The sequence below is a fragment of the Paroedura picta genome, chromosome 1, assembly GCF_049243985.1.
Source record: "Paroedura picta isolate Pp20150507F chromosome 1, Ppicta_v3.0, whole genome shotgun sequence".
NCBI lineage: Eukaryota > Metazoa > Chordata > Lepidosauria > Squamata > Gekkonidae > Paroedura > Paroedura picta.
The window spans coordinates 184,779,162-184,790,845 of NC_135369.1; the positions used below are offsets into that span (position 1 = coordinate 184,779,162).

The 11,684-nt window shown below is 36.9% G+C and overlaps 1 pseudogene; it reads right to left on the bottom strand.

Annotated features, from left to right (window-relative positions):
- Positions 1-8,972: 8,972 nt before the first annotated feature.
- LOC143821442 (large ribosomal subunit protein eL32 pseudogene) lies at positions 8,973-9,449 on the bottom strand (annotated as a pseudogene).
- Between the last annotated feature and the right edge of the window lie 2,235 nt (positions 9,450-11,684).

Consider the following 11,684-nt stretch of genomic DNA (forward strand, 5'->3'; position numbering starts at 1 on the left):
GAGATCTTTCTTGGTGTCTTGTATTTCTTTGGAAAGTTCCTTGGATTGGTCTTTAAGTTGTTGTTTGAGCACTTCTTCTGTATAAGCTTTTAGTTCCTTGCTTTGTTTCTCCAGGAGGCGGGCTATTTTTTCTATATCTATGCTTTCTTCTTCTGAGGTTTCTTCCAACTCTTCTTGATCTAATTGTTGCCGTTTCAATCTTTCTGATTCTTTTATTTTTCCTTAATTTTTTTTGCTTTGGCAGCTGTTGACATATCCTTCTTTCGTCTCCAGAAAGCTGCCATGTCGACCTTTAGTTTCTTTTTTGGTGATCTATCAGCTTTAGGGAGTTGTCTATCTTTTTTTCCAGACATACATTGAATACAGGTTGTATTAGTCGGCAATTGATTACATCACCTGGTATGTGTCACTTTTAAAATTCTGTTATTACAAAACACTATTAAATCAACATATATTACGGTATACCCAATATGCTTTATAGCCAAGTTAGAGAAAAGTAGTTATATCAGTATTCTACCCTTCAATCCTGCAGTGCCTCCTTGATGTTCCAACTTTACTCCGCTTCACTTCTTCAACCCTTCTTGTCTGCAGTGTTTCAACAGCAACAGATGGAGGACTTATCCAGGTTATCTGCACCTGCACCTTAACATGTCAGGTGACCCAGCTGTCGGTCCATCGCTTTGATGACGTATGAAGCTTTCCCAAGCCTGAGTTCTCGTTCTGGCAAGCAGCTCTCGTGTGGCCCTTGTATCTACATTCCAATCTCCGGTTTGTAAACAGTGGCGAGGGGATGTTCTAATTGTATTAACCTTTTTTCTACCTTCTCTCACGTCTTCCTGTCACTCTAGCTTGCTTAGATTAGAGAAAGCAGCTTTCCATGCCAAGAGTTTGTTCCAAGGGAGGAGGTGCCGGGGGAAACCCCCACTCACTGTTTGTAGACTCGATCTGATGTCTGCCAGTTGTTTTCACTCCGGAGTAGTGATGAGTCGAAAGTCATGCAGGGCAATGTCCAATTAGCTTTGTAGATTAAGATAAAAATAAAGAGCTTTGTAGAGAAAAGAAAAGTCCAAGATAGAATATGGCAGTCATCCTCTTGATCCAAAATGCTGACAGCCTATAATCCAGGGAGATATACTTCCTAAAGGATTGAAGACAGCCCCAAGAACTTCCTGGGTAGAAAAGTGAGGTGGGGTTTGCGTACCCCTCCTCTTTTCTGCCAATTGCTTCCATAATTGGTCCCTGTCAGGCTTCAGTGATTGCACTGCAATCCTCTCATAACAACATCTTGGCCACACCTCTTGGAATCTTTACCTATTTACATCTTGGTATCTTTACCTATTGATCAGGGTAGGCATTCTGTCGGTTTCTCAGAAGTGTTAGACCTGTGAGAGAAAAACTGACATGGTTGGGATAGGCCATGGGATGTAGAAATATTTTTTTTACATTTTTCCCTTGAAAAAACTGGTAAATTAATCAGGATTTTTGTAAGGGTAAATAACCTATGTACAATTCGGGTAGCTTTAGCTATTGATCAGGCTGGACATTCTGTCGGTATCTCAGAAGTGTTAGACCTGCGGGAGAAAAATTGACATGGTTGAGATAGGCCATGAGATGTAGAAATTTTTTTTCACATTTTTTTCCTTGAAAATACTGGTAAATTAACAGGGATTTTTGTACGGTTATATACCTGACGTTCGGTTTACGTAGCTTTATCTATTTATCAGGGTGGACATTCTATTGATTTTTTGGAAGTGTTAGACCTGTGAGAGTAAAACTGAAATGGTTGGAAAAGTCCTTGGGATGTATAAATTTATTTTTCACATTTTCTTCGCGTAAAGATTAGGTAAATTAATACGGATTTTCATACCGTTATGTACCGTATGTTTGGTTCGGGTAGCTTAATCTATTGATCAGGGTGGGCATTCTGTATGGTTTTTCAGAAGTGTTAGAACTGTGGTAAAAAATTGAAATGGTTGAGAAAGGCTGTGGTATGTAGAAATATTTTTTTAACATATTTTCTCTTGTAAAAACTGGTAAATTATTAGGGATTTTCGTACGGTTAAGTACCGTATGTGTGGTTTCGGTAGCTTAATCTATTGTTCAGTGTGGGCATTCTGTTGGTTTTTCGGAAGTGTTAGAACTGTGGGAGAAAAATTGACATGGTTGAGATAGGCCATGGGATGTAGAAGTATTTTTTTCACATTTTTTTCTTGTAAAAATTATGTGAATTAATAGGGATTTTCGTACGTCTAATTACCCTATGTAAGGTTCAGGTAGCTTTATATATTGTTCCGGGAGGGCATTCTGTTGTTTTTTCAGAAGTGTTAGACATGTGGGAATGGCCATGGGATGTGGAAATATTTATTTCACATTTTTTTCCTTGTAAAAACAGGTAAATCAATAGGGATTTTCATTCCATGAAGTACCCTCTGTACAATTCGTTTAGCTTTATATATTGTTCCGGTGGGCATTTTGTTGGTTTTTCGGAATTGTTAGACCTTTTGGAGAAAAACCGATATGGCGGGAAAAGGCCATGGGATGTAGAAATATTTTTTTCACATTTTTTTCCTTGTAAAAACTGGTAAACTAATAGGGATTTTCATACGGTTATATACCCCATGCACGATTCGGTTAGCTTTATATATTGTTCCAGGTGGGCACTCTGTTGGGTTTTCGGAAGTGTTAGACCTGTGGGAGAAAAATTTATATGGCTGGGAAAGGCCATGAGATGTGAAAATTTTTTCCCACATTTTTTTCCTTGTAAGAACTGGTAAATGACTAGGGTTTTTCATTCGGTGAAGTACGCTGTGTACGGTTTGGTTAGCTTTATATATTGTCCTGGCTGGGCATTCTGTTGTTTTTTTTGGAAGTGTTAGACCTGTGGGAGAAAAAATGTCATGGCTGGGAAAGGCCATGGGATGTGGAAATTTTTTTTTCACAATTGTTTCCTGTAAAAATTATGTGAATTAATAGGGATTTTGGTACGGTTAAGTAACCTGTGTGCGGTTCGGTTAGCTTTAAATATTGTTCCGGGTGGGCATTCTGTTGGTTGTTTGGAAGTTTTAGACCTGTGGGAGAAAATTTTAAATGGCTGGGAAAGGCCATGAGATGTAGAAATAATTTTTTCCCATTTTTTTCCTGTAAGAAATATGTGAATTAATAGGGATTTTCGTACGTCTAATTACCCAATGTAAGGTTCAGGTAGCTTTATATATTGTTCCGGGAGGGCATTCTGTTGGTTTTTCAGAAGTGTTAGACATGTGGGAGAAATATTGCCATGGCTGCGAATGGGCATGGGATGTGGAAATATTTTTTTCACATTTTTTTCCTTGTAGAAACTGGTAAATTAATAGGTATTTTCATACGGCTATGTACCCTAATTGTGTTTCGGTTAGCTTTATATATTGTTCCGGGTGGGCGTTAGACCTTTCGGAGAAAAACTGACATGGCTGGGAAAGGCCATAGGATGTGGAAATATTTTTTTCACATTTTTTTCATGTAAAAATTAGATAAATTTTCAGGATTTTCATAACGTTATGTACCGTACATACGGTTCGGGTACCTTTATATATTATTAACGGTGGGCATTATGTTGCTTTTTTGGAAGTGTTAGGACTGTGGGATAAAAATGGGCATAGTTGGGAAAGGACATGGGATTGATAATTATTTTATTCACATTTTTTAAGTTGTATAAATTAGGTAAATTAATAGGTATTTTCGTACGGTTAAGTTCCCTAAGTATGGATCCTGTTGCTGTAAATATTGTTCAGGGTAGGCACTCTGTTAGTTTTTTGGAAGTGTTATATCTTTGGAAGAAACATTGACATGGCTGGGAAAACCCACAGAATGTATAATTATTTTTTAATTTTCCTAACCCTAACCCTAACCTTTACCCTAACTCTAACCCTAATATGTAAATTAATAGGGATATTCATATGGTTGAGATCCTATTTACGGTTCTGGTTCCTTTATCTATTGATCAGGGTGGGCATTGTTTTGATTTCTCAGAAGGGTTAGACATGTGGGAGAATAACTGACATGGTTGGGATAGGTCATGGGAAGTAAAAATATTTTTTCACATTTTTTCCCTTTAAAAAACTGGTATATTAATAGGGATTTCGTAGGGTTAACTACCCTATGTACGGTTCATGTTGCTTTGTATATTGTTCAGGGTGGGCATTCTATTGTTGTTTTTGGCAGTGTTAGACCTGTGGGAGAAGAATTGACATGATTGGGAAGGTCCATGTCATGTAGAAATATATTTTTCACATTTTTCCCTAGAAAAAACTGGTAACTTAATAGTCATTTTAGTACGGGTAAATACCCTATTTACGGTGCATGTAGCTTTCATAGGGTTAACTACCCTATGTACGGTTCAGGTAGCTTTATATATTATTCCGGGGGGGGGGGGTTCTGTTAGTTTTTCGGAAGTGTTAGACCTTTGGGAGAAAAACTGTCACGGCTGGGAAAGTCCATGGGATGTAGAAATATCTTTTCCACATTTTTTTCCTTGTAAATCTGGTAAATCAACTGGGATTTTCGTACAGTTACGTACCCAGTGAACGGTTTGTTTAGCTTTATATATTGTTCCGGGGGGGCATTCTGTTATTTTTTTGGAACAATTAGACCTGTGGGAGAAAAATTGACAAGGCTGGGATAGGCCATGGGATGTAGAAATATTTTTTTCGCATTTTTTAATTGTAAAAATTAGGTAAATTCATTGGTTAATTACGCTGTCTACAGATTGGTTCGCTTTACATTTTGTTCCAGGTGGTTATTCTGTTGGTTTTTGAGAAGTGTTAGCCACGTGGGAGTAAAATTGACATGTTTGGGAAAGCCCATGGAATGAAGAAATATTTTTTTCAAATTTTCTTACTTGTAAAGATTAGATAAATCCATAGGTATTTTCATACGGTTAAGTACGCTGTCTACGGATCGGTTAGCTTTATATTTTGCTCCTGGTGGTTATTCTGTTGGTTTTTCAGAAGTGTTAGACCTGTTGGAGATATATTGAAACGGTTGGATATCCCATGGGATGTAGAAATATTTTTTTCACATTTTTTTCCTTGTAAAAGCTGGTAAATTAATAATTATTTTCGTACGGTTACGTACTGTATGTACGGTTCAGGTAGCTTTATGTATTGTATCGGGTGGGCATTTTGGTGGTTTTTAGAAATGTTAAAACTGTGGGAGGAAACCTGCCATGGTTGGGAAAGGCAATGGAACATTGAAATATTTATTTCACATTTTTCACATCCTGGTAAAAGCTGGTAAATTAATATAGATTTTCGTACAGTTAAGTAGTGTAAGTACGGTTCGGATAGCTTTATATATTGTTCAGACTGCGCATTATGTTGGTTTCTTCGAAGCGTTAGACATGTGGGAGTAAAATTGACATGGTTAGGAAAGGCCATAGAATGAAGAAATATTTTTTTCACATTTGTTTACTTGTAAAATTTAGGTAAATTCATAGGTATTTTCGTACGGTTTATTACCCTGTCTACGGATAGGTAAGCTTTATATATTGTTCCAGGTGTGTATTCTGTTGGTTTTTCTGAAGTGTTAGACCTGTTGGTGAAGGATTGAAATGGTTGGGAAAGCAAATGGGATGTAGAAATATTTTTTCATATTTTTTCCTTTTACAAGCTGGTAAATTAATAGGGATTTTCGTACGGTTAAGTATCTTATATACGGATTGGGTAGCTTTATATATTGTATCGGGTGGGCATTTTGTTGATTTTTCAGAAGTGTTAGCCTTGTGAGAGTGAAATTGACATGGTTGGGAAATCCCATAGAATATATAAATATATTTTTCACATTTCTTTACTTGTAAAAATTAGGTAAATTCATCGGTATTCTCATACGTTTAAGTACGCTGTCTATGGAACGGTTAGCTTCATATTTTGTTCTGGGTGGTTATTCTGCTGGTTTTTCAGAAGTGTTAGACCTATTGGAGAAATATTGAAATTTTGTTCAAATTTTTTCCTTTTAAAAGCTGGTAAATTAATAGGGATTTTCGTATGGTTAAGTATCGTGTGTACGGTTCAGGTCGCTCTATATATATTATCTGGTGGGCATTTTGCTGGTTTTTCAGAAGTGTTAAAACTGTGGGAGGAACACTGCCATGATTGGGAAAGACCATGGAATGTAGAAATATCTTTTTCACAGTTTTAACCTGTAAAATTTAGGTAAATAATTAGGTATTTTCGTACTGTTAAGTACTGTATGTAACGTTCGGGTAGCTTTATATATTGTTCAGAATGGGCATTCTGTTGGTTTTTTGGAAGCATTAGACTCGTGGGAGTAACATTTACGTGGTTGGGAAAGGCCATGGAATGAAGAAATATTTCTTTCACATTTTTTTGTCGTAAAAATTAGGTACATTAATTGGTAAATTAACAGATATTTTCATACAGTTAAGTACCCTGTCTACTGATCGGTTAGCTTTATATATTGTATCGGGTGGGCATTTTGTTGGTTTTGCAGAAGTGTTAGCCTTGTGGGAGTGAAATTGACATGGTTGGGAAAGCCCATGGGATGTAGAAATATTTTTTCCCATTTTTTCCTTGTAAAAGATGGTAAATTAATAGGGATTTTCGTACAGTTTTGCATGTACCATTCCGGTAGATTTATATATTATTCAGACTGGGCGTTCTGTTGGGTTTTTGGAAGCGTTTGGAAGAAATATTTTTTTCACATTTTTTCTTGTAAGAATTAGGTAAATTAAAAGGTAAATTAACAGGTTTTTTGTACGGTTAAGTACCATGTCTACTGATCAGCTAGCTTTATATATTGTATCGGGTGGGCATTTTGTTGGTTTTTGAGAAGTATTTTATTGCTTTTTTTTACTTGCAAAAATTAGGTAAATTCGTAGGTATTTTCGTACGGTTAAGTACGCTATCTACGGATCGGTTAGCTTTATATTTTGTTCCAGGTGGGTATTCTGTTGGTTTTTCAGAAGTGTTAGACCTGTTGGAGAAATATTGAAATGGTTGCGAAAGCCCATGGGATGTAGAAATATTTTATTCACATTTTTTTCCTTTTAAAAGCTGGTATATTAATAGGGATATTAATAGGGAAGTGTTAGACGTGTGGGAGTAAAATTTACATGGTTGGGAAAGCCCATGGGATGTAGAAATATTTTTTTCACATTTTTTTCATTGTAAAAGCTGGTAAATTAATAGGCATTTTCGTACAGTTAAGTATTGTATGTACGGTTCTGGTAGCTTTATATATTGTTCCGTCTGGGAATTCTTTTCGTTTTTTGGAAGCGTTAGACTTGTGGGAATAAAAGTGACATGGTTAGGAAAGGCCATGGAATGAAGAAATATTTTTATCATATTTTTTTACTCGTAAAAATTAGTAAATGCATAGGTATTTTCTTACGGGTAAGTTCACTGTCTACGGATTGGTTAGCTTTATATTTCGGAAGTGCCCATATTTTTTTCACCTTTTTTTCTTGTAAAAATTAGGTAAATGAATAGGTATTTTTGTACGGTTAAAAGCCCTGTCTGCGGATCGGTTAGCCCATTGGATGTTGAAATATATTTTTCACATTTTTTTTCCTTTTAAAAGCTGGTAAATTAATAGGGATTTTCGTACGGTTAAGTATCGTATATACCGGTGGTCCCCAACCACCAGGCCGGAGCTGCGAAGGCCCTGGCACTGCGCTGCGGCTGACTCTCCCCACCCCCCTGCAGTAAGAAACTTCCCAGGCCGCAAGTTTCTTACTGTGGGAGGGAGGGAGAGGGAAGCATGCGCAGCCAAAAAAACACAGGTGCGGCACTTTCACACATTCGTGCATGCGCACAAGTGCCGCACACGCGCGTTTTCGGATCATGCAATCATGTGCGTCACCCCAAGGGTCAGACATGACTCGGTGCTTGCACAGGGGATATCGTTATTATTTTGTAAGCGTTAGACTTGTGGGACTAAAAATTTACATGGTTGGGAAAGGCCATGGAATGAAGAAATTTTTTTCCACATTTTTTTCTTGTAAAAATTAGTTCAATTAATAGGTATTATCGTACGGTTAAGTACCCTTTCTACGGATTGGTTAGCTTTATATTTTGTTCTGGGTAGGTATTCTGTTGGTTTTTCAGAAATGTTAGACCTGTTGGAGAAATATTGAAATGGTTGGTGAAGCCCATGGGATGTAGAAATATTTTTTTCACATTTTTTTCATTTTAAAAGCTGGTAAATTAATAAGGATTTTCGTACGGTTAAGTATCGTATATACGGTTTGGGTAGCTTTATATATTGTATCGGGTGGGCATTTTGTTGGTTTTTCAGAAGTGTTAAAACTGTGGGAGAAACACTGCCATGATTCGGTAAGGCCATGGAATGTAGAAATATCACGGTTTTGCCCTCTAAAATTTAGGTAAATATTTAGGTATTTTCGTACTGTTAAGTACTGTATGTAACGTTTGGGTACCTTTATATATTGTTCAGACTGGGCATTCTGTTGGTTTTTTGGAAGCGTTAGACTCGTGGGAGTATAATTGACATGGTTGGGAGAGGCCATGGCATGAAAAAATGTTTTTTTTACATTGTTTTACTTGTAAAAATTTCCTGTAAAAATTAGGTAAATTATCAGGTATTTTCTTACGATTAAGTACCATGTCCACTCATGGGTAAGCTTTATATATAGTATCGTGTGGGCATTTTGTTAGTTTTTCAGAAGTGTTAATACTGTGGGAGGAAAACTTCCATGGTTGGGAAAGGCCATGGAACGTTGAAATTGACATAGTTGGGAAAGGCCATGGATGAAGAAATATTTTTTTCACATTTTTTACTTGTAAAAATTAGGTAAATCCATAGGTATTTTAGTACGGTTAAGTACCCTGTCTATGGATCGGTTAGCTTTATATTTTGTTCCTGGTGGTTATTCTGCTGGTTTTTCAGAAATGTTAGACCTGTTGGAGAAATATTCAAATGGTTGGGAAAGGCCATGGGATGGATAAATATTTTTTTTCTTCTGTTGATATTTTATTAAATATCGTTGTGTAAGAACAACTATTCATTCTCCTCGCTCCGCAATCTTGCATTTGGATTGGTAACCTTGATAGCAAGCTGAGCTGCCCTCTCCACAATTACTTTTCGATTCTTGGAGAAAACATTGTGAGCGATCTCTGCATAATATGACTTGTTGCTCATCATCAGCACCTCTAACTCTTTGACATTGTGGACAAGAAACTTTCTGAATCCTGAAGGCAGCATGTCCTTTGTCTTCTTATTGCTACCATACCCAATGTTGGGCATCAAGATTTGGCCCTTGAATCTTCTGCGAACTCTGTTGTCAATACCTCTTGGTTTTCTCCAGTTACGCTTGATTTTGACATAGCGATCAGACTGATGACGGATGAACTTCTTGTTTCTCTTCTTGAAGATGAGGGGTCTGGGGGCCGGCATGTTGTCAGTCGGCTAATGGCGACACCCGCCCGCCTCGGAAGCGCCGGCAGAAAACGGATGTACAAATATTTTGTTCACTTTTTTTCCTTTTAAAAGCTGGTAAATTAATAGGGATTTTCGTACAGTTAAGTACTGTATGTACGGTTCGGGTGTGAAAGGCCATGGAATGTAGAAATATTTTTTTCACATTTTCCCCCTGTAAAATTTAGGTAACTAATTAGGTATTTTTGTACTGTTACGTATTGTATGTACGGTTCAGGTAGCTTTATATATTTTATTGGGTGGGCAGTTTGTTTGTTTTTCAGAAGTGTTAATACTGTGGGATGAAAACTGCCATGGTTGGGAAAGGCCATGGAATGTAGAAATATTTCTTTCACATTTTTTCACTGTAAAATTTAAATAAATAATTAGGTATTTTTGTACTGTAAGTACAATTCAGGTAGCTTTATACATTGTCCCGGGTGGGCATTTTGTTGGTTTTTGAGAAGTGTTAATACTGTGGGAGGAAAACTGCCATGGTTGGGAAAGGCCATGGAATATATAAATATTTTTTTCACATTTTTTTACTTGCAAAAATTAGGTAAATCCATAGGTATTTTCGTACGTTTAAGTACCCTGTCTACGGATCGGTTAGTTTTATATTTGTTTCCGGGTGGGTATTCTGTTGGTTTTTCAGAAGTGTTAGACCTGTTGCAGAAATATTGAAATGGTTGGAAAAGCCCATGGGATGTAGAAATATTTTCTTCACATTTTTTTCCTTTTAAAACCTGGAAAATTAATAGGGATATCCGTACGGTTAAGTATCGCATATACGGTTTGGGTAGCTTTATATATTGTATCGACTGGGCATTTTGTTGGTTTTTAGAAGTGTTAAAACTGCGGGAGGAAACCTGCCATGGTTGGGAAAGGCCATGGAATGTGGAAATATTTTTTTCACATTTTTCACATCCTGGTAAATCCTGGTAAATTAATACGGATTTTCGTTCAGTTAAGTATTGTATGTACCGTTCGAGTAGCTTTATATATTGTTCACACTGGGCATTCTGTACGTTTTTTGGAAGCGTTAGACTCATGGGAATAAAATTGACATGGTTGGGAAAGGCCATGGAATGAAGAAATATTTCTTTCACATTTTGTCTTGTAAAAATTAGGTAAATTAATAGGCAAATTAACAGGTATTTTTGTACGTTTAAGTACCATGTCTACTGATCAGTTAGCTTTATATATTGTATCGGGTGGGAATTTTGTTGGTTTTTCAGAAGTGTTAAAACTGTGGGAGGAAAACTGCTATGGTTGGGAAAGGCCACGGAATGTAGAAATATTTTTTTCACATATTTCCCTGTAAAATTTCGTAAAGGTAAAGGTAAAGGTATCCCCTGTGCAAGCACCGAGTCATGTCTGACCCTTGGGGTGATGCCCTCTAGCGTTTTCATGGCAGACTCAATACGGGGTGGTTTGCCAGTGCCTTCCCCAGTCATGACCGTTTACCCCCTAGCAAGCTGGGTACTTATTTTACCGACCTCGGAATGATGGAAGGCTGAGTCAACCTTGAGCCGGCTGCTGGGATTGAACTCCCAGCCTTATGGGCAAAGCTTTCAGATGGCTGCCTTAAGTAAATTATGTATGGTTCCGGTAGCTTTATATATTGTTCCGGGTGGATATTTTTTCCAGGGATTTTCGTACAGTTTTGTATGTACCATTCGGGTAGCTTTATATATTGTTCAGATTGGGCATTCTGTTGGTTTTTTGGAAGCGTTAGACTCGTGGGAGTAACATTGACATGGTTGGGAAAGGCCATGGTACGTAAAAATATTTCTTTCACATTTCTTCCGTGTAAAATTTAGATAAATAATTAGGTATTTTCGTACTATTAAGTACTGTAAGTACGGTTCAGGTAGCTTTATATATTGTCCCGGGTGGGCATTTTGTTGGTTTTTGAGAAGTGTTAGCCTTGTGGGAGTAAAATTGTCATGGTTGGGAAAACCCATGGAATATATAAATATGGAATATATAAACATGGAATATCTAAATATACAAATTAAGTAAATTCATCGGTATTTTCGTATGGTTAAGTACCCTGTCTACGGATCGGTTAGCTTTATATTTTTGTTCCAGGTGTGTATTGTGTTGTTTGTTCAGAAGTGTTAGACCTGTTGGAGAAATATTGAAATGGTTGGGAAAGCCCATGGGATGTATAAATATTTTGTTCACATTTGTTTCCTTGTACAATCTGGTAAATTAATATGGATTTTCGTACAGTTAAGTATTGTATA